The sequence below is a fragment of the Sus scrofa genome, chromosome 1 (genome assembly GCF_054392235.1).
Source record: "Sus scrofa isolate SSC_HxYL_T2T_F1_AM1 chromosome 1, Sscrofa_HxYL_maternal_Yorkshire_Landrace_v2.0, whole genome shotgun sequence".
Lineage (NCBI taxonomy): Eukaryota > Metazoa > Chordata > Mammalia > Artiodactyla > Suidae > Sus > Sus scrofa.
Genome location: NC_139383.1, coordinates 40,010,874 through 40,037,353, shown reverse-complemented (window position 1 = coordinate 40,037,353; position 26,480 = coordinate 40,010,874). Strand labels below are relative to the sequence as shown.

Below are 26,480 nucleotides of genomic sequence, written 5' to 3'. Positions count from 1 at the left end.
TGCCTTTTTTTGTCTTTTGTTGTTGTTGTTGTTGTTGCTATTTCTTGGGCCGCTCCCGTGGCATATGGAGGTTCCCAGGCTAGGGGTTGAATCGGAGCTGTAGCGACCGGCCTACACCAGAGCCACAGCAACGCAGGATCTGAGCCGCGTCTGCAACCTACACCACAGCTCACGGCAACGCCGGATCGTTAACCCACTGAGCAAGGGCAGGGACCGAACCCGCAACCTCATGGTTCCTAGTCGGATTCGTTAACCACTGCGCCACAACGGGAACTCCTTCTACCCATTTTTCAATTGGGTTGTTTCTTTTTTTGCTATTGAGGTATATAAGTTGTTTTGTATATTTTGGATGTTATTATTATTTTAAAAAAATATCTAGTCTTATCTCAAATTCATTTATTCCATAACCAATTCCTTCCCTACTGAAATAGCATCCCATGCCACGTACCTCCTTGGAGCCCACCTTCATCATACCTGTCCTTATCATCCTGAAGTTGCACAGAATTTCCTCCCACGTTCCTCCCTGGCTGCCATTCCTCCAAATTACTACAGGCTCTTCAATTGCCTCCCTAAGATGCCTGTATGCACAACTGTCACTCACCACCTCAAACTTGGAAGGAAAAGGAATTCCATGTTCCAATGTCATGGCTGCTGGCTTTCCTGAATTTCCTTGTTACTAGTTTTGGAACATGTCATTTTGTTAACCTTAAGAAACAGATAATTTTCTAATGCTTTAAATTTCCATTTTTATCATTTATCTACTAATTTCTCCTCTCTGCTTTGAAACTTTATTTTGCTTTGTGCTGCTTCTCCCAGACCTAGTCTCTGTTTTTTATTCTTCCTTCAAAACCAGTCTTTCATTTCTTCTGGAACACTGTTTCGATCATGATAAACTCCTCTTAACCTCCACTTTTTCCCTCTTTCCCTGAAACCCGACTCTCCCAGTGGTATCTCCCTTCCCCTTGAGCCCTTTCTATTGGAGACTATTCATTACACCATAGTTCATGAATCCCAGGGTAGAGAGGTGGATCTCATGTCCTCCATACAACCTCCCACCTCTAGACCATTATTTCTCTACCTCTTATACTCATTCTTATTCCTTTGAGCTATATTATCAACTACTATTGCTCATTCCTATGATCTGTTCACCACTGAACAAACCCCTCTTTCACTGAACAATCAAGCAACTCATTTGTACAGTCATCTTCTCCCTCCCATCCGCTCTTCTCAACCTGGGTGACTTCATGTCTATATGCAGCACCACAGCCTCTCAGTTTTTGACCTCCACAACTCAAGCAGTGGCCTCATTTACTCCTTTTCAGCCAACCCCTTCTATAGTCACACCCTGGATTTATTGTATGAAATTATTCCTTCCTAAAATTGCAAATTCAGAAACTCTCTGGGCACAGCATCCTATATTCTTTTTTTTTTTTTTTAACATAAATCCAAAGGTTCACACCAACACTTGTCCTTTGGCTTCATTGAGATGGCCAGTTACTTGATTTGTCTAATTTTACTCTTCATGCTTGGATGAAAATGTTTCTCAGTGGAGCCCACGTTTCCAATCAGCACAAGTCAATGGAGAACCTAAGAATTCTATGTGCTTCTGTAATCTCTTACCACCCTCTCCCCTAAACAGCAGCCTCAGAGCCTCACTACCACCTGCCTCTAGTCCTCTGTGGCCTAATGACCCCATTATCTTCTTGTTTATGCATATTGGTGCAAGAGTCCCTATCCTTCCAAGTAGCAGGATCAACTCTGCTGGTTTTCCTAGGACTAAGGGCCTTCCCAGGAAGCCGTGTGGACTAACTCCTTGACTTAAAGACACCACACTTCTGAAATTTTTGAAATTCCATATTTTCTTCTTTACATATTACTCAACTTTATCTTTACCTTCAAACTGTAAGCTATTTATTTCATCTGCATGTAATAGCTCTTACTGTTCCCTCTCTTTCTTTATGACCTTTTGAATATATTGTGGGTTGAGAAACTCAGATATCTGAGTGGAATGCTACAGTTGCTCACAGTAGAAAATCCACTTCAGATTGGCTTAAGGAGAATGGGAGATTATCAGATTTGTGTAATCCAGTTTTTAGTAACAGGTTGATCTAGAGCTCAAACTATTTTGTAAGGACCCAATTTCCTTCTCCTTCTTGACTCTTCTTCAATTTGGCTTCATTCTCAAGTCCTGCTTGGTGACAAAATTGCTATCTACAGCTCCAGGCCTAACTTTTCAAGTTCAAATTCAGAGAGAAAAAAAGTGTCTTTACTTAGTAGCTTTGGCACCAGTCCAAAGGTGGACTAACTTGCATCACAAAACCATTCTTTAAGCATTTGCTGGTTGGAAAAGTGTGATAAGCTTTTTGAGGCAGGTTTGCATCACACAGCCTTTCTGAGCCAATCACTGTGGCTCAGGGCAATGGGAGTTCTGATCTATCAGGAAGGGGGGGTCTTAACTTCACTCTTAGAAACAATAGAATCACATGCAGTGACCATAGGAGAGAAGGTTCCTCAAAGGAGAAATGGATGTTGGGCAAGCAAATTTTTTACTGTCCTCTAAATTAGTGACAAGAAGGTTAAAAACAAAGCAGTGCCATAAACAGGCTCTGATTAAATCTGTAGGAGTGTCTTATGAGTAACAACCGTGAATATTATTCGTGCATAAGTTTTATGGCATTTATTTTGACTAAACAGCAATATTTTTTCCTAATTATTTTTACTTATTTTGCTGTGCTTTGTTTAGAGATAAAGTTTCTGTGGAATACTAATATATAGGAAGTATCCGTTCGTTCATTTAATAAATAGTTACTGAATACATATGCAAAACCTACCATGAGCTATGGTAGATTAAAAAATGAATCGGATACAGATCATATCTCAGGTGCGTATGATCTACAGTGGAAATTAGAACACATGTGTAGACCATGTTAAGTGTATATTCTGATATTATAACTCCAGGAGTAACAAACCACACCAACGCTCAGAGATTTTTTAGTAACTTAAAACAAAAGTGTATATTTCTCTGTTTATGAACTGTGATCAGCTGGGCGGTTTTGACTTGGAATCACTGATGGCATTTACAGTCTGTTAAGAGTTGAGCTGGAAATATCTAGATTCCACCATATTTGATCTCCAAGATGCATCGTTTACATGGCTGGCAATTGATTCTGTCTGTTGATAGGAAGTTCAGCAGAGGTTATCCATATGAATGCCTACCCATGGCCTTGCTGTGTGTCTTGAGCCTCTCACAGAATGGCAGCTGGATTCTAAGAGGCCCAGATATAGCTGCAAGACTTCTTAAGAGCTCCTGGCATCATCTTTTTTCTCATAAGTGTTCTCATCATTTCTTCTAATACTGTGGCTCCACAGTTCCTTCCAAACCTCTGTCTTCTTCAGTTTAACTTATTTTATCTTTGTTCAGTTCCAAAGACCTTATCATCAGCCTTCCTTAAATACCATACTCAGCCAAAGACAAGTTGAACAGCAATATTTTTAATCTGATTCTTGACTGTTGTCTTTGTAGTTAAGTTGCAAAATAAGATTTGTATAAATAAATTTTGTGTAATATAATCCTCTTTAGTCATCATTAATGCATTTTAAATAATTAAATAATTAAATAATTTAAATAATTAAATAAATGCATTTACATTAAATTAATTTAATTTAAATTAAATTCCACCTGTTCAAATAATAATTTGAAAATAGATAATGTAAGAAGGGAATCTTTCTCCTTATATAAATATTTTTGCAGCTAATATTTATGGAAACATTTCAACATGTGATTTGAATGATAATAGTAGAGAAAATAACTAAACTAGAAATTAAAAAGTCTTGTTGTAAGGCCAACTCAGCTTTTAATTAGTCATGTGACCCTGAAGAAGTCTCTTAATCTGTTGAGATTTCAGTTTTTGTCAACATGATTACCCTAGTAGGAACAATATGGTTTCAGTTCTTCATCATAAAATCAATACAGAGATAAAAGTACCTGCATTATTCTAAATAGAATCTATAATTCCATATTTTAGTGCTATATGCACCCCTTGACATTAAGTTTCTTTTTTGTGGATGGTTATAGATAGTCTTTACTTAAGTTTTTCTCTTTTTTTAGTTTTTCTTTTTGGCTGCCCTGCGACTTATGGAGTTCCCAGGCCAGGGATCAGATCCGAGCCACAGTTGTAACCTATGCCACAGCTGTGGCAACCCTAGATCCTTTAACACACTGAAAGAAGATAAGGATGGGAAGATAAGTGGGGGTGCAGTGAAGAATTGTAAATGCTGGCATTAAAACTTGGGACTTAAATTTGTAGCTAATTTTTATCCTTGAAAGTGAGTAGAGAGTCATATAATCAGTGCTATGCTCTGAATAAAAACTTATTTTGACAGGTTGCATATATAGCTAAACACAAGTTGTGTAAATTTTTAAAAGGAAATTGGATAGAGAAGAAATGGTTATTGGCAATATCTGTTAAAATAATACTAAAGAATTTTGACTTATGGCCAATTCGATATAATGTCAAGTGGTTGTCCAACAAAGGTAGTATATTTGTAAGTTGTATAAATAGCAGTATCTTATCCAGAGCAAAGGAAGTGATGGCCCAGCTCTGTTCTATCATGGTCAGATTGTTCTGGACACTTAACTCCAACAAATAAACACGCACACATACATTGATCAAGATGGTCTGTTATTGCAGAAGTGATAGAAGGAATAATCATAAAATGGAGATATTTCACTAGGAGAAATGAACACCTGGAAAAGCGGGTGTTGAAAGGCAGTATAACATGATGTATAAAAAAGAGAAAAACAACCACAAACTTTGGAGTTGGATCTCAGCTCTGCTCCTACGTAGCTGTTTTATTTTGGGAAAGTCACTTATCCTTTCGAAGGCTTAGTTTCCTCTCGTACTCCTCTTGCCCCTCTCCCTTCCCCTTTCTTCTCCTCTTCTTCTTCTACTTTTTTTATAGCAGTAGCATAGGGCTGATACTCTTCACTTGCAGTTTCATTTTTTGGTTAATAATTGTCAAGTACCTAGCACATTTCCTGACATCCAATTTACCTCCATTCCTGTGGCCATTATGCTTATTTGAAAGACTGTCTCATATATCTATATCTATCTATAGATATATCTATGTATGTATATCTATAGATACACACACACACACACACACACACACACACACGAGTTTAGACTGGTCCTGTGAAGTTCCTGCAGAAAGATTTAGGACTATTGGAGAGAGAAATATTTTTGCTTCAAAATAAAAAAAGATAGTATAGGAGTTCCTGCTGTGGCACCATGGATTAAGAATCTGACTGCAGCAGCTGGGTTGCTGTGGAGGCAATAGGTCATTCCCTGGCCCGGAGCAGTGGGTTAAATTATCCACAGCTGTGACATAGGTTGCAGCTGTGGCTTGGGTTCAATCCCTGGCCTGGGAACTTCCTTGTACTGCGAGTGCAGCCATAAAAAGAAAAGAAAAAAGATATCATAAAGGTTAAAGTGCAATTAAAAAAAGATTGTATATCTAAGTAGGGTACTGCTTTTTTTAATTCAGTGGTGATAGGCTAGAGTCAAAGCTATATATGTTTTACATAAAAGTAATCTTTCTCTTCAGCATCTAAGAAGGAGTCCCCAAGAGAAAGGCTTTTACTCTTTTCCACGAAAGAATTACCAGAAATTTAGATGCGTAATTCAGAGTGCTCCACAGAGAAGTACAAAGTTTCTTTGAAATTTCATATTCATCATATACATTTGTATAATCTTGCATTCTACTTTATATGTATTTTTTGTTTTAAAATATAAATATGCTTTAAATATATACTGTAAAGTAAGACTTCTCTGATAAACAAAATTTATCACGTGGTTGTGAGTTTACTCTGGTATTTCCAAGGGTGCAGATTTCCTAGTTTTGAGGGAGCACAGCCTTAATGGTATTTAGAACCCTTAAGCTTATAATAGATTAGGAAGTCCCCCTTAAGTTAAGACAGGTAAGCTAAAAATTCAGATTTCTATTGATTGGAATTTGTGTTGCATGGATTAATTTAGGTCATCACATTACTGCTAATATAAAAAAATTGTCAATATTTGGCATAAACATATATGTGAACTTAAGCTGTAGACAAGGCGTAAAAGCATTATTATCTTTAAAGATGGAGGCTTATATCTTTAGCTCCTAAGAAGTGATGAGGTAAGAGGTTGAGTGGCTTCATGATATTGCACCTGGCTGCTGCATTTGTGGGCTTTTGTGTGTTGTTTGCTCATGTTCCTATTTATTTTTTTTAAATTAGTGCTTTGTGGGAGACAGATGTTGAGTAAATGCTGTTTTGTGAAGTATTTTTTAGGGAGGTTTTAAAATTAGAATAGTTTTTTCTTGCTTTTTATTTAGCTCTGAATTTTTGTTTGTTTCTTTTCTACTCTCTTCCCTACTTCACTTGCACCCAGATTTCTACACAAGCTGCTTTAGGAGTTACTAATCTGAATGGGAAATTATCTGCCCTGAGACCAGCTCTAGACCACCCCTTGGTTGCCTGACTATGAATACCCCTTGAATTTCATGTTGTTATGATTACAATAAAAGGAGCACAGGAAATCTGATTATTTTAGCCATATTACTGGAAGGGTTGGATCACTGCAGAGGTATCTACTTATTTTCCCTCAATGATTCAACATAGTTTAGAAAGAAGACCAGCCCAGAAGTCAGGAGAATAAGTTTTGTTTTGATTTTTGGTGAATTGCTTTATTACCTCATCCCTGGTTAATTAAGAGGCTAAAAATGTCCAATCCTCATGCATTTTACAATATTACCTAGGAGTTGTGTTCTCTAACCATTAATAAAACTATTGGAAAAATAGCTCCTTAATGCTAAGGAATATGCCAAGCACCAGAAAGACCAAGTTGAACAGAACAAGGTCCTAGCCCTTTAGAACATGGGATTCACACCGAGTAGGTAAATTACTGCGAAACAATGTAACTAATGCCACTGTAGCAGTATGCATCTAGCATAAGGTGCTCAGAGATAGTTATAAGAAATTCTAAAGCCAGGGGCAGTTTCCTGGAGAGGTGATGTTATTGCTAGATCTCGAAGGATAACCAATGGTTTTGCCAGGCAAAGAGGAATATGTGCTAGGAAGGGAAAAGGGGCTTAAAGTGTGGGATGTACTTAGGCAGCTGTAATTAAATCAATGTACTGGACAGCTGCCGATATGGCTGGAAGTTCAAGGGGAAGTTGATTCAGAAGTGCCTCACATTTCAGGATAAACAGCTTGGACTTGACTGAAGGTTTTGAATTGGTGGAGCAGTAGAATCGTATTTGTACTGTGGTAGACTGGCTGTGAGTCTGTATCCCTCTGAGCACGTACCTCTTTCTCTACAACAAAGAGGTAAAGGACAGTCCAGGAGATAGGAGCAAGGCTGGACTCATGTTTGCATGTGTGGGGAAGTTTTTAGGCTGGTTGGCTGGGTTGTTGCCTTGTCCTAAGAGGCAGATCAGATATGGATGGAAAAATATGCCTAATTTAGATTTGTTAAGAGCCTAGAACTAAAAAGACAGAAACGTAGGTTAAACTAGAGATAAGAATTGAAGATATTTGCTAGAAATTGCTATACTTAGAGTTATGTGTTAAGCTCTTTTAGGAACAGGCTTACCGTATGAGTCATGTGGTTTAATATGTTTTCCCCATTTTGTGGGGTTTGTTAACAGAAAATATCTAAATAATAAAATTCTTTGAAATTATGAAAGGTTTGAAACTCATATGTTAAACATGATTAAAAAAAGGAATGGCCTCCTTTATATGTGTGTGTGGTTTTTTTAATAGATGTTTTCCAGCCATGGATTTTGGCTTTTGATGCATTAGTTTCCTGTCAGCTTCTCTAAAGATTCAAGGATAGAGTTTAAATTAAGGATGCATTCAAGGGAATCCTTCAGGGTAGGAACTAACTCTGCTCTGATTTTTATTTAGTTGGAGAGCATCCCGAGAAATGTGTATGGATTATGTAACTAGTCACTTAGGGCCCCTGGCCTCCTGTTAGCCTGGCCCTGTTGAGAGGCAGTGCACTGGGAGCAGCTGGGTCAGACTCAGCGCTGTTGCCTAGCAGTCCAAGAGGAGCAGTCATAAGGGGTTGTTGCTGAGCAACCAGGGGGCTCCTGGTGTCGCCTCATCCCCCACGGAAATGTACAGTAGTGGTGGGCCTGTCCCCATGGGAGGAGCAGTACAGTCTGGCAGGGGGCCAAGCCTCCCTCAGAGGCACAAGGGTTGTTAGCAGTAAGTATTTGATCTTAGAATCAAAGATGATAACTTATGTTTTGTTAACATGCAATTAATTTATGGAATTATTGATGTAAGTTTAATTAAACATGAACTTGGAGCAAGGCAGGTAGCTGTGTCAGCCAGAGTTCTCTTTGCAAATACTTTCATTCCAGTTTCTTTCTTTCAGGCTTAGTTGCAAGTTACCTTTTCTGGGTTAATGGAAAGTAATTTTTCTTTATGCCTCATGGAATATGTAACTTTCCCTATCAACATTATTTAGCCAAAGCAAATATTTACATTTGAGAAAAACCAGCAGGCTAACTCTAGTTTGTCAAGTGGGCCAGCATGGCAGAGTATTTGACTCAATATGAATGCAAGAATTTTCTGCTAATATTTCAGATACTACTCTGAGTTTCCTCTCTGTATGAAAAGTCTGAAAATAATTCACCAGAACCACATCTTACTTTATTTTTTAGTATTTAACACAGTCCATAAGTGACTCTTTAGGAGAGTTGATAAAATGTCGAAACTAATCAGCTCTTGTAAGAAGGCTAAGTTATGCTTTTAGGACTTAAAGTGGTCCATATTGAGCAAGCCTTTTCCTGAAGATCCAAAAACATATTTTAAAAGCAAAAATTCAGCTTTTTCGATCTTTTGGAGTAACACACAGTTGCATCAAAGACTAAAGTGTGAAGTAGAGGAATAAACATCCATCACTGAGAAATAATTTACATTGGCCAGCTAGAAAGAAGTGATATACACCTTTTTTAATCTTCCTCTTCCCCGTATTTTTTCATTCAGTAATTTTGGCTTTGAGCTGTAACCATTTGCCTGTGAAGGTTTCAGGAAGCTGGGCTTTGGGTACAAAGCGGGAGGTTTCTTTGTTGGCATTGGGGTCAGCACTCTTTGAGAGACCTGTATTCTTTTGAAAAAAATACTTAAAACCTTAAAAATTCCTCAAGAATTGTGCATATAGATTTTTGTCTTACACACACATGCATACCCACTAATATGTCTAAACAATTTAATCAGAATACACCTGGGATAGTATAGCAATAGTAATAGAAAAATTAAATTTTTCTAAAATGCCTTATTTTTAAAGCTACTTATTTAAAAGTGAACATTTTACTGCCTTTATCATATTACCATTGGCAGAGGTTTTCTATTTATCTTTGTTACAAAGAATATTAATAAATCTAAAGCATATTAAGCACAATATATGCCAGGCACTATTCTTTGTAAATTAAACTAAGTATATCATTTAACTCTCCCAAAACCCTGTGTGAAAGGTGATAGTTTTATGAATATTTTACATGTGGAGAGGTGTAGGCCTGCCCAGAAAGATCAAGCAACCAGGCCAACTATACATAGTAAAGACTTATAATCAGGAAGTTTGTCTTCAAAATTTGTGCTTTCAATCATTTTATGCTATATTTTGAACACCGTATTATTTCATGAGGGCATCCCAGTCAGTAATCACAACAAACTTGTTTTTAATTTATAATGATATAGTGAGAGAACACAAGAGAATGAAAACTATGAAATCTTTTACATAACTAAGTTTGTTTCATTTATTCTTTGGGCCTATAGTCCACAGCAAGAAGCCTTTTTAATCAAATTTCTTTCTGTCTGTCCAAATTCTATTAAATGCAAAATAAATTTGGTAGGCATTTGGCACTAAAGTTGTTTCTTTTCAGGATGAGATATGTGGTCTCTTTTCTTTGGCATATGAGATGTGAAGAAAGAGGAAATGGTTAAAAGAAAAAATAGAGGAAATTAATAAGTGAACTATTTTTGAGTCAATTCTCCAAAAAAAAAAAAAAAATCCTCTAAGATATAGAGCTACAAAACATCAAGGAACTGCCGCCTAGTCATGAGAAAAATAATGCAGAGGAATAGTTATGTATAAAGGCTAGGTCAACAGTCTGGGAATATTGTAAGGCATCATGACGCATAGTGGATCAATGGCAGGCTTTCTAGTCAGACAGAGATGAACTCGAGTCCTGTCTCTGTGACTTATCAGCTGTGTGACCTTGGGGAAGTACCTCACCATCTCTAAACTTTGAAAAAAGTGCTTTCTTCTTTTTGGAAAAAAAAAAGATTAATTGTGATGATTAAGTGGAATAAAATGCAAAGTGTATAGCAGGGCTCATGACACAGAACAGTTGTTTATGGAATGTTAAAATCCCTTTTTCTTTTTTAATTTTATAATGATTTTTATTTTTTCCATTATAACTGGTTTACACTGTTCTGTCAATTTTCTACTGGACAGCCAGGTGACCTAGTCACACATACATGCATATATTCTTTTTTCTCACATTATCATGCTCCATCATAAGTGACTAGATATAGTTCTCAGTGCTGTACAGCGGGATCGCATTGCTTATCCATTCCAAAAGCAATAGTTTGCATCTATTAACCCCGAATTCCAAGTCCATTTCCCCCCCCCACCCCCCACCTTGGCAACCACAAGTCTATTCTTCAGGTCCATGATTTTCTTTTCTGTGGAAAGGTTCATTGGTGCTATATATTAGATTCCAGATATAAGTGATACCATATGGCATTTGTCTCTTCCCTTTTTCTCTTCTCCTAGCAGCACAACAACAGAGTGAAAAGGGGCTTATCCTGGGTACCAGAAGGGTCAAGGAAATTTTTCAGTAGGATTTCGGGGTCAAAGTTGTTCAACATTTTTAAGATTCTTGGTCAGAGTTGCCAAATTGTTATGTAAAAGCAATATTACAATGCAAATATCACCTTTTAAAATTAGAAAACCTGATTTTTTACTTTGCCTATGGTTATGGTATTGACTTGAATCTAAGGAGACGGATACAATGTTCAACTTTCTGTGTTAACTGAATCTGAAATGTGAATGTATCTCTGATTCTGTCATTTTCATCAGTTCCTCCTCATTAATTCTTCAGCTGCTGAGACTTCATTCAAAAATTTCAAAATTAAAAAAAAATTCAGATGATTAATTTTAGATACACTAGAGATATGACACAGATAAAATTTTGATTTTGCTCATTTGTGTATATTTCTTTTCAAGTACTCTAGCTGTAACTCTCTGTCCCCTGAAACAGGGTCTTTGTTTCCTCCACGGCATCTATCAAATGGTAGATAATAATATTTGCTGAATGAGTGAATGGATAAAACAAGTTATTTGCATTTTATGTCCATGCAATAGCTATTAAAGCTTTTGAAAATGTGGCAGTTGTCAAGGATCTTGTTAATAGCTTAGCTTAAAAACTATCACAGTTGTAGAAATAAAGCATGTACAGTAGGAAAAAATAGAAGAGACTAGACTAAGAGTCAATGAGGGGGAAACTTAATAAATAAATAAAGGAATTTTAATATAATAATGCTAATTTGATTGTGAACACATAAATTAATACACGAGTTTTCTATATTTTGAAAAAGGTATAAATTCATGATACAGATTCACCCTTTTTAGAACTACATATAGCAAGAATAAGCATTAAGACATTTGCAATTCTTCGTTTTAAAGTTATAATATACCTTTTGCTCATGTAAGTAAAGACGTGAATTTTCCATTCAATAATCACTATTTGAGTGCCTACAATGTATCGTGTCAAGTGCTGTAGATAGATGAATAAAACATTGCCACTCAAGATGTTCATTGGCTGCTAGTGAACACAGAGCCATCACACGAAGTCAACCATGATAAGTGCATCAGAGAGTTAAGAACAAAGTGATTTAGGGGCAAGGGTTATGATTCATACCATACTCAGGCAGTTCCAAAGAGCTTTACAAAAGCAGCAACCTTCGAGCTAGGCTTTTAAGGATGGCCAAGAGCCTGCTAGTGAGAGCCCAGGGTGATGATGTGCATTCTAGGGGGAAGCAGGAAGTTTTTATATGGCCTATTTGTGCAATTCCTTTCATATTTGTTGCTAGTCCCCTGGCCAAGGGGTTCATACCAGCACATTTTATCACACCTTATACAAAGTCTCCTCAGTAAGTATTGGTTTTTGAATATCTGAATGAATGAATGAACAAACTTACCTTCTTAATATGGGAAAATAATTTTCAAAGAAAAATTATACTTCATTGAGGGTTGTGTTCTTATACCTGTGCAATTCAAAGGAAAATACACTTAAAAAAAACCCCCTGTGATTAATATTCGTCTCACCAGATTTTAAGAAAACACAGTTATGGGAGTTCCCTGGTGGTTCAGCAGGTTAAGGATCTGGTGTTGTCATTCTGTGGCTTGGGTCATTGCTGTGGCATGGATTTGATCTCTGGCTTGGGAACTTTTGCAGCCATAGGTGTAGCCAGAAAGAAAGAAAGAAAGAAAGCTCCACTATGGACTTTATTCTTATCACTCTGTTTTTCTCTTTCTACACTTAATTTCTACATTTTCAGTGGTTTGTTTGGATACATGAGTTCAAATATATTCATTTGGGTTTTTTTTTTCAATCTAAAATAAAACCTCCTTAGACTGAGGCTGCTGTGCTGCTTATATATAAAGTGATATTCAGGTTGGTATTTTTTATTTCCTTTTTAGAAACAAAACAAGTTCATCCTACTTTAATTGGAGCCTACATTCTCCAATTAAAAACCTACAATATATTGACAGAAAATGGGCACACATTTCCTATTGGAAAGTGTCCAGTAATATCTGGAGGGTTTAGCTAGGTTTTAAGGAGATTGTATTAACATTTGTGCCATAAATGACAGTTGGGTTATTTTAATTACATGACAGTTTCAGCCAAGATTTGTCACTGTTGTGGGTTCCTTTTCCTTTTCTTTCCCTTTTAGATTTCAGCACGTTTTGGAAAGCCAAGTATATTAGAGTATGATTCCTTTGGTATTTTATTTTATTTTATTTTATTTTATTTTATTTTATTTTATCAGAAGCTCAAACAAAACTCATCAGAATGTTACAGTCCCGAAAGGAAGCTGTAAGACTTAGGAGTGTGACCACAACTACCTTTCTAGGATCTCAAACCTAATCTAGTGTTAAACACAAGAAGCACACTTTTTACTTCTGCAGTACTTCAGGGAGGGTAACAGAATAATATTGCATATTCATATTTTATCGTGGATGATCTTGCTTGATTCTAAGAACAACCTGGAGAGATAAGCAGAGTAAATATTTTCACCCCTATTTGATAGGCAAGACTCTGTCATTTACCTACCAAAAAGATGACTCCTCAAAGTCAACAGTTGATAAAGGGATGAGCAGGAACTAGAACAGAGTTCAGTGCATCTGCCTCTGTGTTACAACACCCTGAGGACTTTCTTTTACTGGCTTACTTGTAAGCTATGAGGAAATGTGGAAGCCACTGAAAGAGACAAGTAATGCAATTATTTGCAAATGACCTAAGAGATGGCTAGCATAATGCTGTTGGCATTGGGAGAAAAAGGCTTTACTTGAGAATCATGGTGAAATATTTCCACCACATACAATTTTTGGGTTTTATACAAATCACAAGTTCAATAACTGTGCCAGTTTGAGTGGAAAGTGAAACATGGATTGAAGAGGCATTTCTCAAATCAGGGAGACTAGTGAGGGATGTTATAATCTCCGTAAGAATTGATGGGGTGAAGTCAGATGTGGGTGAGGAAGGTGGAAGTAGATGGTGCCTGTGGAAATGGAATTAGAAGGAAGAGTGATATCAAGGAGAGTTATGAACCTGGAATAGAATTCGGTGGTTTATTACAAAGGAGAGAAGAAAACAGCAAACAGCACTGGATTCTCACCTGCTCTGAATAATCCTGGTTAAGTTAGGCAGCACATACAAGCATAGGAATATTGACATTCCTGGCTCCATACTTTATAGAAAAAGGAACAGATGATCTCCATAACAGGAATGAAACATGATCCTCATCTAGGACAACTAAGCCTTTATTTTGTGTCTGCTCAAATATGTAGACTGCCTGAGTAAAGGTATCCTGGTTTACCCAATTATTGGTTGTAGCCACCTCAGTCAGGCGTGTATATGGAAGTGAAAATAACACAGTTGTTTTTCTCTGTTATTAGTATTAGAATGGGGCTTTTGATGTAGAGATACCTAAAAGGATATGAACAGGAAAAGCATGCAAGTGTGTCAGATGCCTCTTCATAGCAAAATTTCAAGTTACCTTTTGATGTGGGCCGGATTTTATTGGGTTGATTTTCTCTTCTGGAATTCCAATCACCATGTTAGATAATTGAAGAAAACAATGCCCTTGCTCCTTGGCATTGGAATTTAAAGATGAACTGCTGCAGGGATTTTTGAATTTTAAGATCACATATCTGAGAAAGGCTGTCACTCAGTGAAACTATTTTCAATGGAAATTTGAAAAGCTGAACAAAAAAATACATTTTGCTGTATTGTTGATTTTACTCTTTAGTAGGAATGTCTCTGACTGCTCGTATTACACAGTCTTAGAGCAAAACACAAGAAAGATTGATCAGAATACACTTGGTGGGTTTGAATAGGGAATGAAATAAAAAGAAATATACTCCTCTTTTATGGGAGAGTGCTGAGCTGCTTACTCAAGAAAATTTATCCTGTTCCTGTTATAAACCAGAGAAGTATAAAAGAAATCAGGATGAGGAATGAAAAAACAACAATGAACATTGTTTTAAAATTGTGTGGCATTTTGTCATTAATTTAGATGTTATTGTCCAAGAAACCATTTGTTCTTTTCCAAAAGAGGCAAGGAATAAGGGATGTTTATCTTAATAAATCTTTTTTCCCCCCTTTGTTTCCTTCAGAGGTCATGGTATACTGAAAAGGCACTCAATCAAGAGAAATCTGGAGGGAGTTGGAAACCATCAAGTTTTTGAGGACACAAAGGGTGCAGAAAAGATCGAGGTTGGTATACTTTTGATTCATCAATCCTGTGATTGAAGGTGTCCCTGAAAGTATCTCTGTTGCTGTAAAGCCAGAGGGCAGCAAAGAAAAGGTAAAGTGAGAGGTCTTTATTTTAGAAAACAAATCCATATGGTTAAATTGAAGCTTGATAGAATCTTAATGTCACATTAGTAGCAAGTAATGCATGCTGAGAACTTGAGCTACTTGTTTCCAGCCTCTGTCCACCAGGGACAGAGTACAGAGATGAAGCTTGGTTTGATATTTCTGTTCTTAGCTATGCTTATTTAAATTGTTCTCAACAGAAGCAGCTCATCCACCAAAATAATGTTTTAAATTTATATCTTTTAAAACAGAAGAAAAACTCATTATCTATCAGGTCTAATAAATGTACTGCTCTTCTAATACTGATCTCAGAGATCATACTGATGGCTTTATAAGCAGTATATGCAAGTAAATATTCTTGATGACACTGATTGGTGGACATAAATCCCAAATGCTTTCTATGTCCTGCTGATGTATTTGAGGCCCCCCAACCTCCTAGTGCTGCGTTTCCCACTCAGAGTGAGAGACCCGCTCCCCTGTTGCCGTTAAGATGGAAAATTGGAGGCCTTGGAATAAGCCTCTGCCTGCAAAAGGCTCTGGCAGTCTCCTCCCACTCTCCATTCCCATGGGAACCAAGCCTCAAAGGAACGGGCAGGAGTGGAAGACATTACATTTGGTTGAGGCTTGTTGCCTGGTTTTCTCAAAACCAGTATAACTTTCCTATTAACCCACTGTGATTTCATTTAGACAATGGCATCATTGTAATTGTGTTATCTGAGCATTTTTACTATTTTTGTGTCAACTTTTTCAGGTTATGTCAGCAGAGAATAACATGTTTTAATTGAAGTCTGCCTTCTTTTATGCTGTAATTTCACACAAATAATATTATCAAAAGCACTTTTATTTCTACATAAGCAACAGAAATCTCCATCCTTAGAAAAAACAGCAAGAACCTATGTGAACATTAATTTTGTAGTCCAGGAAAATTAAGGCTAACGTCACATAATTTATTGAGTCTATTGTGAGTGGAGTGTGTAGTGATTTATAGATGGAATACCATGCAGTCCTCACAATAACTGTGTGAGAAAAGTAAGGAAGGCATAGTTATTCCCTGTGACAAAAGTGCACCTTGCCAGTTGCACACATTTAGCTAGTGGTGGTGAAATTAGGATTTGAGGCTAATTTTGTTTGATCTTAAGCCTATGCCCTTGACCAGCTTGGATCATGCAAAGATGAGCAAAGTATCTTGTTTACATCAGGTATTTATAATCAGTGGTTGAAAATATACATTTTTAAGGAACACATCATCCCATGCTCTATGAACTCTACAAAAGAGATGAAAAATTTTTCTGATTCATGTAACCAAAAGCGTAATACTAAAGAACAAAAAAAAATTAAAAACACTAAAGTAGCCCCAAAGAGAAAAATCACAAAAATTCACTGAAATACTAAATACAGGAATATGGAAATCAGCACAATAGAATAATACAACAAAGTGGTGTTTATTCTAGAAAGTGGTTCAATATTGAGAAATTTATTTTAAGTTCATAATCATAGACAAGAAGGATAAAACTGCTATTTTTAATTTCTTAACAGGTTCCAAGTTACATTTAATAAAATACTACTGTATGTCATTTAAGAACACACATGTATACAACATAGTAATTTAGAAATAGAGAGATGTTATAAAATTGTGAACAAGCGGAAAAAAACAGAACATTAGAATCTTACATGCCCTATTTCATCACTTAATTTAGCATCATTCTACAAATTCTAGCCAATGTAATAGATTTTTAAAAATGACTGTCATTTTAAAACTTATTATATATGCTGGAAACTGTTCTAAGTACTTAACCAGCATTAACTCATTTAATCTTCATAGCAATCCTAGGGAGTAGTAGTCACTATTATTCTCATTTTACAAATTAAGAAATTGAGGCCAAGAAAAACTAAGTAACTTTGCTGAAGTTGCATAACTAATCAGTGGTAGAGCCTAATAAGCACTCAAGTGGCTTAACTTGTGTCTTTAATTTAAAACACTATGATATGCTGCCTTTCAAAATTTGTAATTATTAGAAGTGACATCTTTTTTCCTTAAAAAAGTATATATGTGTGTGTATATATATAGAGATTTTGTATATATATATATATATATATATATATATACACACACATATATTTTGTAAATATATATATAATTTGTATATATGTGTTTATATAGTATATATGTAGACACATATGTTTATATATATATATATATATATATATATATATACTTTTTAAATATACACACATATATTTTACTAAAAATCCCAAGAAAATCAACTAAAGAACTGTTAGAATAAGAGATTTCAGTTTAGTGGTCATACGAAAGATTTATGTGTATGAATATCAATCTATAACAGCTGCAAATAGAAAACATGAGAAAATAATCCAATATATAATAATCATGAAATGTCATATCCATGACAATTCTAATAAGATAAAAAAACATTTATTGAGAAACGCAGAATAAGATTAGCAGTAATGGAGACTGATATTGTATTAGAGGATGAGAAAAATAAACATTGTAATGATTTTAGCTTCTCCAAATTAATTTATAAAATTAATGCAATCCCATACAGTACCACAAAGAGATTTTTAGGGAAAGGTTGGAAATGTGATTATTAAAATTCATCTGGAAGAATGAACAGATTGCAAAAAGCAAATTTTTGAAAAAGTGATGAAGAGATAACTTCTAATTCCAAGTATTTAAAAATATTGTAAAATTACTGCTACTAAGACAGTATGATATGTTTTACTGAAATAGAGACCTCGGAGGAGCTTAATCATCTTGAAAATTCCCCCGAGTTAAGCACATAAAGGTAATGTTTGGTAAAGACATCATTTCATGTTGGTGGAGAAAGTATTGATTATTACAAGAACACAATTGCAATAATTAGTTATTATTATGAAAAATTGTAAAGTTGAATCTTTTATTCACACAAATACAAGTAAATATCAAATTAATTGAAGAATAGAAAATAATGAGATACAACTGAAAAATAGATGAATAATTTATAATCTTATTTAATATGACATCAAAGGCCAAAACCAGAAATGAAGATTGATAGGCTTGACTATGGACATATTAAAAGTGTTTTATGTACAAACAGAAAGGAGACTCAAGCAGCATGCCTAGCACTGTGTTTCGACATTCTTTTCTTGTTTTGGGGGATAGAGAGTGAATAAATCAGCAAGTTCTGTTTGAATAATATTCCAAACACACTACTGTTTGAAGGCTTAATAAAGCAGAGCCCATCCTGGGATAGTACTCATTTGGTATTGTACTCACTATAGGCAAAGAGCAAATTCCAATGGTGAAATTCTAGAGAAGATAATGACATAGTAGCTAGGATTGTTCCACCTCAAAATGTCAACTAAATTTGAGTTATAGCATCCAATAGAGGAAGGGATTTCATCTAGACAGTTGTATAATCCTTACACATGCCAGGGCATTTCCATTTCAGTAGAAGTTATTCACATTTTTGTGTAACATCTGAATTTTTACAGTGTGTTAAAACATGTTATGTCTAATAAAAATAAATTATTTCCAGTTTCCTGTCTTGAATTATGCAGGAGAATTATGGATAGTTGCAGAGGAAGGACAAAAATATAAAATTTGGAGAGATATTTCCTGTTTTATTGTAGAGTACGGTGCAAGAAAGAAAGTTGTATTCTATTTTTTTTTTTTTTTAATGGCTGCACCCATGGCATATGGAAGTTCCTGGGCCAGGGGTTGAATCTGAGCCTCAGCTGTGACCTATGGCACAACTGCGGCGATACAGGATCCTTTAACCCATTGCGCCAGACCAAGGATGGAACCTGTGCCTCCATATCAACCTAAGCCACTGCAGTTGGATTCTTCATCCACTGCACCATGGAACTCTGAAAGACTGTATTCTTTATTTCCCTCTAAAGCAGCTTTTCTCCTTTAATGTCGGGGCCCTAGGGCAAGTAGGAAAGCAACATTTATCATTTATCAATGAACAATGAAATAAAGAAAAATAAAGTTTTATTTTAAATATCCTAGGTAATATCAGCCTGCACTATGACAGTCAATTCACACTAACACTAACAAAACAGTAATTTTCTGTCCTGGGCCCTATTAGAAAATTGCTAGATTCCAAGCCTCAAATATCTCATGGGAAAGAGTAACCAGCAGGCACATTAACTTCTTTGTCTATCTCTTCATATTCTGTCCTTCTCGGTGTCCCTGGCCACTGCTAGGGACACCTCCTGAGGTCGTTCACCCTGCTCCATGCCTTTCTGCTAGTGGTCCCTCAGCTGACACAGAACACCCCCCCCATTCCAACCTCTCCCCCATATGTAGTGCTCTTTTGTTTCCAGGTTCAAATTGCCCAGTGTTCTGCATTCAGCTACCCTTCCTCTCTTTTCTAACCTGACCATTGTCCTTAGAACAAACCACTCAGGTTTTTTTCTTCAACTCTTTTTGTCCACCACCTCTAAACAGGTTCTTACCTCTCTGACACAAGGGCTGGGGCTGTTAATAGATGGCTTTTTCTCAAGAAGCTTACAGGTCTTGGGGATTGGCTAATAGCTATCATTGGTGTCCTTCCTTATAAGGTCTTTCAGCTACTCATGAAGTTATATCCTTAACGGGTCCATCAAAGAGAGGCTTAGCCATTTTGTGTTAAATAAGAGTAAAAATATCAAACAAATGCAACTCTAAAGATAAATAAATCAATCTTATTAATTTTCATGTTAGCCAAACTGTCAGTTTTGAAGACCGTTAAAAAACTTTGCGAGCAGTGAGTTCTGGAGGGGAAAATGGACAACAAAACAAATAAAACAACCAACAAATAAGAGAGCAGAACAAACAGGCATCATTACAAAGAAAAGAAAGGAAGTCTATACAAAGAAAGGAGATTGTCATTGAGAGTTTAGCACTAATTATTAGTGATCAAAATAATTTCCATTTGGGAGTTCCTGTTGTGGTGCAGTGGAAACGAATCTGACTAATATCCATGAGGATACGGGTTTGATCCCTGGCCTCTATCGGGGATCTGGAGTTGCTGTGAGCTGTTGTGTAGGCTGGCAACTGCAGCTTGAATTTGACCCCTAGCCTGGGAACTTCCATATGCCATGGGTGTGGCCCAAAAAGACAAAAAAAAAAATAGTGATAATTGCCATTTAATGCTCATACTGTTTGCAAGACTCATTTTCTCATCTTTCATTCAGTACATATTGAGCACTTGTCCCATTTGCTCTGTGCCAGGTGTGAGCATGGAAGATGTAGGGCTGAGGATACTCTGCAATCCCCAGGGATTGGTGAACTGCAAGGCCTAGAGGAAAATTGACTAGAGATGGTGAGGAGACCCAAAGAGCACCATATCAAGAGTAGCTGATGTTTAGTACTTTGGAGAGATTCTGAGGGATGATGTGCTCACTTTCTTCAGTTCAGTGAGGAATATCATCTGTACGATTGAGCAGGCAAAACTCGGTTGAGTGGATATGTCAGAGGAAAACATACTTTTATTTAATCAAAAGATTGGCTACCTCTAGTACCTGAGATAGTTCCAGAAGCTTGGTACCACGAGGCAGGAAAGTGACACAGGGGATTCATAAGTGAAATGGTGAGAGGCTGAAGATGGAGGGTTGGTGATTAACTCATCTCTGAAGACAAACCTTCCCTGATCTGTTATTGAGAGACAGTTGAATTGGGAATGGCTCCTCTGAGGACTCTTGGACCTTGGCCAAATTTCTTATCTCTGAGTCTTATTTCCTACATCAGAGGAATAGGGATATATCTCATAGGACTGTGGTGAGAAATGAGTTGAATAATGAGTGTAGATGAACAAATTTTAAATGTTCAGCCTAAAATAGGCATTCAGTAAACAATACTGTTATTATGGGGACCTAGAAGCTCATCTTGAGAAACACTTGGACTGCCTTAAACAATCCAGGAAGTTAAAATGATGCCCATTAATGTAGAATGTCCTTCCCACCCCATCCTGGCATTTGAAAAAAACAAAATCTTCCTAAAATGTGCAGTGAGGAGTTCCCATCATGGCACAGTGGTTAACGAATCCAACTAGGATTGCAAGTTCAATCCCTGGCCTTGCTCAGTGGGTTAAGGATCCGGCGTTGCCATGAGCTGCAGTGTAGGTCGCAGATGCGGCTCAGATCCGGCATTGCTGTGGCCCTGGCATAGGCCGGTGGCTACAGCTCCAATTCGACCCCTAGCCTGGGAACCTCCATGTGCCATGGGAAGCAGCCCTAGAAAAAGGCAAAAAGACATAAATAAATAAATAAATAAATAAATAAATAAAATGTGCAGTGAGCAATAGTAAACATACGACGTTATAAAACACATTGGGCCAATGGTTCCATTTTGTTAGTATTTTCTTATTATTTGTTCTTAGATGCTGGAAAGATTCCTTTTTTTAGCTCAGTCTCCAGCTCTTAGAATTATGCTAAGGGACCTATATTGGCAACCTCCATATGTTATATCAAAAATGATCTTTAGAAGTTCCCATCATGGCTCGATGGAAACTAATCTATTATCCATGAGGATGCAGGTTCAGTCCCTGGCCTTACTCAGTGGGTTAAGGATCTGGCATTGCTGTGAGCTGTGGTGTAGGTTGCAGACGTGGCTTGGATCCTGCATTGCTGTGGCTGTGGTATAGGCCTGCAGGTGCAGCTCTGATTCGACCCATAGCCTGGGAACCTCCATATTCCACAAGTGTGGCCCTAAAAAGACAAAAAAAAGAAAAGAAAAAGAAAAAGATTTTGAACAGTACGTTATGACCTGTTGAAAGAGAGTCTGCTTGTGCATGTTGGATGAGTTTGAAAGCTTCTGGGCCTTTGGTTCTAACGATGTTATCTGTGTTGCAATCGGTTCCTGTGTTTCAGTCTGTTGTTGGTATCAGCTATTGAATAATTTGAATTGGCCTTTAAGTGGGCCAACAGGACCTCTGGTGGTTGTGCTGCAGCCAGGTTTTGCTAACCCAAGCCAATAAAGCCATTAGTGATTGCCCGTGATGTCAACTCAACAGACTGTGGTTGACTCTGAGTTATGCTCACCAGCTCCAATTAATGAGCCACTCCAGTATTGTACACTCACTTTTCCAGGCCTGTCTTTGATAAACTCCACCTTCGCTTTGTTTCTGTAGTCCATGATATGTGTTTTCTTAGTGTAATTTATACACTGAGATATTTAAACAATTCTGAGAAGAATAAAAGAATAATTGAAAACTCCCACCTCTCAGAGTTGACACATTTCATTTTATAATACTTGCTTAAATTCTTACGGGGCAATTAGGTAAGTCTCCTTTCAGAAGCATCTATAAATTAGGATACATTGTTACTATCCGTTTTATACTTTTTACTTATGTATTTATGCAACCATTCCAATACTTTGTCCTGATTTGTATATTTTAAATTTACAAAAATAATACCACACTGTGTTTTTGAGATCTATGTAGTTATATATAGTTCTAGCTTTGTTCTCCCTGGTGAAATTTGAGGGTTTTTTGATAAGACATTTACTAGTCACATTTAGTGGCCTTCCTTACTGCTAAATTAGGTTCATGGATGACAGGATGTTATTGCTAGAAGATTTAGGAGAAAAATATCATTGTAATTTATGTCTTTATATATTGTCAACACCGGGACTTTTTGAAAATGACAAAAGCTAAGCCAGATGGGAAGGCAGGACAATGTAAATAAACTAGGACTTTCCCAGGCAAACCTCAATGGAGGGTTAGGTTTTATTTAAAGAAAACAAGGCTGCAGGAAGAGAAATGACTTTCTGGGTTACACAGCTGGCTAGTGGCAGACCTTGAAATACCAGCCCAAATCTCAAAATCAAACAATTGCATAGGATAAGGTATACGTAGAATGCTTTCCAGTCCATTGTTCTTTTCATCATGGTGCTTCTCTGTTTAAAAAAGATATAGAGAAGTAAGGTGATGGATTCTTAGGGCTGCCTTATCAGGAAATCACCCGATATCCTGCCTTTAGAATAACTAGTGACAGCCTGGCTTTAATCCATCATTTTTTTTCCTTATGATTGCTCTCTTCTGGCCTGGGGAAATGTGATTATTGCCTCCTACCACTGGATAAAGCACCCTGTCCCATTGGTCCAGGCAGGTAGCAGAATGTGGCCAGGTAACTCAGGTTTCCCTTGGGATCAGAAATCATCTCCTTTCCATTTACTTGTCAGCTTACCTTTGTCCTATACTAGCCTTGTTAACAGTGGGCTAGTTAATGAATGTGACATATCTGTTTCTGCAAGGTTTGGGTGTGCCAAGATTATACAGGAGAGGGAACTGACTCATTAATTAAGCAAGGGTTTTTAGTTCCAGCTCAGGTCTGCACTTTCCTTATCCAGGCCCAGTCTCAGGTGTTCTTCATAGTGTGGTAGTATTGCAGTTATAAAATTTGTACTACATGGAGTTAGGACAAACAATTCATTTTGTTTTTATTTTAAACTTTTATAAATTTAAAAATCTACCAGTACAACTAGTAGATGGCTTGCACCTATTTTAAAATATATCATTTCAAATTTCTTTTTGTTTTTTTAAGATTTTTTTATACATTTATAAGATACAGAAAGCCAGTCTTCTTGATTATTTGCTGGTGATAGTATTTAATTGCTAAAACACTCTATAGAAGTTAAGTGATAGATACTTTGAAAGTGAATATTTATCATATGTAGAGTATCATGTTTCATCTAATTATGTTCTTACTAAAATTGTGTTAATTTGATTATTTTACAAATAAAATCAGCCTGTAAATTTCTAATTGGCAAGTGCTTGAGGGCACAAGATACTTTTGATTAATTTAATGTCAACCTATTATCGTATTTATAAATAGTATAGACATTGTAACTATAGTCATAAAAAATAAAAATCCATTGGTAGGGAAGTGTAGTGCTTATGGTTGTTTTTAAACACATCCCTAAGAGGTCAAGAGTATAATTCTTGAAAAGATGAGGTCATTGTCCAGAAGCTGAACATAAGCTGATTTTGTTATTTATCTCAAATGGTGTATCTTCAGACTGCTAGATGATGTCATGAATATTTTAGCTGCAATTGTTATTAAGGTCTGCAGTGTATGACTATTCCATGTGTGGGCATGGTTGCTGCAGGATGGCTAAAAGGATAGTATATCTCAAAGTCATGTCCAAATTGCCTATCTGTGAAAGCTCCTCTTTGTTTTAATTTGGTTGGTAGTTAAATGCTATTTGTATATCATGTGGAACATGGCTCAGCATGACCAGGGGTCCACTTAAAAGGAGCCACCTCACTTAAAATTATTCCATGTTACTCTGTAGAGTCAGTTTTTGGTATTTAAATACATAGCATAGCTTAATCACTCACATCAAGTTATAATTTCAACAGTACTTTATAATTTTTCTTTGGCTGTTTGCCTTGTGGAAGTTTATTATTCCATCACGTGAGGTTTCATAGTCTTTCTGACCCTAGCTGAACATTTGAACGACACAGAAGAATTGGTGGAAAGACTGCTAAATGTTAGAAGTCAGATCTCTATTCTGTATCTTGTTTTGCCACCATCCAGCTGCATGGGTGTTAGGAATTCATTTGGAGATAAAGCACCATGCAGTGTATTAAATTACAGAATACCAAATTTGAGTCTCACTTGTGCCATTTATTACCTGGTAAATTTCTCAACCCCTCTGTGTCAAGGTTTGCAACTGGAAAATGGCACTGACAACAGTACTCTCATATGAAGTTATTAAGAATATTAAATCAATGGGTATTTATAATGCACTTAGAATTGTGCCTATATGACTGATTGTTTAGTAAAACTTCACTGTAATTATATTTCACTGGGTATGATTTCTAGAAGAGTATTTCTAGTTTGAAGATTACATTATCTTAAGTTTCTGCTTCTTACCTTTGTTTTCAGAACACTTTTGACTCTAAGCTTTTGCTGGTGAAGATGTTTGTAGGCAAAGTATTAGTGGTTACAGTGATCAAACAGCAATATTTTTCTCTCTTTTTTTTTAATTACGGCGCATGTGCAAAACCAAAGAATTTTTTAAAAATATAGGCAAGGAATTCTTGGTGTGGCACAGCGAGTTAATAATCTGACTGCAGCAGCTCAGGTTGCCATGGAGGCGAGAGTTCAATCCCTGGCCCAGTGCAGTGGGTTAAAGGATCTGGTATTGCTGTAGCTTTGGCATAAGTTGCAGCTGCAGCTTAGATTCAGTTCCTTGCCCAGGAACTTCTATATGCTGCAGGTGCAGCCATTAATATATGTATATATGCATATATATATATATATACACACACACACACACATATACACACACACACATATATACACACATACACACACATATAGGCAAAATATCTATATATATTCTCATAGTCGTATTGACTGAAACAGTCTCTATAACTGGGTTTGGAACTTGTGTTTGTATTGTGTATACACTTTACCTTCTGAAGGGTTAATTTATTTTATTTTTCAATTTGTCTTTATAAATGTGCTTTTGGAGGGAAGGCTGTTAAAAAACTGAATTGATTACTTTTCACCTCTATAGTGTCAGTGAAAAAATTCCACTGTTCATCAGGTTTCCTTAAGTACAGGTTGGTGCATGAGTTCTATATTTTTAAGCTTATCATACACCCATAACTCTTTGTTAAACAATTTCAGTCTCTTTTAATTAAGCTGGAAGCCTGTTAAAATTGAAATATTTTGTAGTACATAAAGCAGTCTAGATATCAGGATAAGAGCTTGGTGGTAGAAGGACAGATTAGTTTGTTTTTTAAACACAGGACATGTCCACCAGGGTGTAAGAGGACACTGAAATTGTAACTCATTTTAGCCCATGGGAGAAAGTCCAGCTAAACTAGCAACCTTATTATCTGGAGAGTGATGACAGCAACAGGAGGCTGTCCTGACAGGCAGGGAGTTGGAGTTTGAGCTGACCAGCAAGTGCAGCAGATGGTGTCCCAGCAGGTGGGTGGGCCATGGTGACACAGAGCCTGGAAGCAGGTGATATCCAGGCAGGTAAGCAGAGAGGTCTGATCACAGGTAGTATGGCCCTGGGGTAGGGGAATGAAATTCAGGGGCTGGAAAAACTGAATAGATTAGTGCAAAGACCCATTTTCAGAAAGTAGGGTACTATTTGGGGCATTAAAGCAGAGACTCTGTTCTTTGGGGCCACAGGTTAAAGAAGACTTGTGACACCCTTAGTTTGGGGGTTGTGTGACCTGGAGGGATGCTGGAGTAGGGAACCAGGCCAGTCTCTATAGATGCTAACTTTGGTAGTCCTTAATATAGGTTCATGTGACTGTCTTTTGAAAATTGAAAATTCAAATGTGTTAATTACTAAACTGTACTTT

The 26,480-nt window shown here is 36.7% G+C and overlaps 1 protein-coding gene across 8 annotated transcripts in view; it reads left to right on the top strand.

Moving 5' to 3' along the window:
- The window catches only part of PKIB (cAMP-dependent protein kinase inhibitor beta), a 108,939-nt gene that overhangs the window by 10,794 nt on the left and 71,665 nt on the right, over positions 1-26,480 (top strand). For all 8 annotated transcript variants that reach the window (XM_021088819.2, XM_085016190.1, XM_021088793.2 and 5 more), the window contains exon 2: positions 14,961-15,060. The gene's annotated coding sequence lies outside the window, so the exon portion shown is untranslated. The remainder of the gene's footprint in view (positions 1-14,960; positions 15,061-26,480) is intronic.